The sequence below is a fragment of the Cynoglossus semilaevis genome, chromosome 4 (genome assembly GCF_000523025.1).
Source record: "Cynoglossus semilaevis isolate Cse_v1.0 chromosome 4, Cse_v1.0, whole genome shotgun sequence".
Lineage (NCBI taxonomy): Eukaryota > Metazoa > Chordata > Actinopteri > Pleuronectiformes > Cynoglossidae > Cynoglossus > Cynoglossus semilaevis.
In genome coordinates this window covers 281,032-281,862 of record NC_024310.1, presented here as the reverse complement: position 1 = coordinate 281,862, position 831 = coordinate 281,032, and positions in this window count along the sequence as shown.

Sequence of the window (831 nt, the reverse complement as noted above, 5' to 3'; positions counted from 1 at the left end):
ACCCCCCCACCCCCCCCCCCCCCCCCCCTCCCTTCTGCCCCCCTTCATCGCCCCCCCCTACACCCCCCCCCCTGCATGCTCTCCTACTTTCCCTCCTCGGACCCCTCTTCCTTCTCCCCCTCATGTTCTGCTCACATCACTGGAATGTCCGGCTTAGCTCCGCCTCCCTGCTGTACTCAGCCTCCAAGGTCACCCTGTCCACAGGCAGGTGTGTGTGTGTGTGTGTGTGTGTGTGTGTGTTCACACAGCTGCTATTTCAGGATGACATTCTCCTGGATGTTTGCACCTCAACACTGCATGAATCCTCAGCACTACGCAGTACTGCTACTGCACACGCAGTACTATCACTATATTTAGAAAAAGAAATACACGCTACGCAGCTAAGCTAACTTTGTAGAAACCGTACGGTTAGAAGTATTTTGTCTGTGAGTCAACGACAGTAGAATACTGCATGACTGAGTACAGAGTACTCCTCAGGGATGTAGTAGAAGTAGACCTCAGAACAGAACACAGTAGAGTAATAATGGGGGGGTGACGGAGGATGAGGGGGTGGGGGGGGTGAGGCAGTGAGATGTTGAATTAGTGACCACCCTAATGGAAGCAGCCCATGTGGACTGGACACACACTGACAGGACCAGCGTTAGCGTCACCGCGGCGCTGTGTAGCTCAGACATGAAGGTGGAGACGGGAGTAAAGGCTGCAGCAAACCCAGGGCCACGTGGTGCGTGTCCAGCACCCGGCCCGTGGACCACTCAGGGACGCTCCTGAGTGAGCCTGAGTCAGCTTTTCACAGCTTGCTGCATGTGTGTTTGTATGTGCTGGTGACAGCTG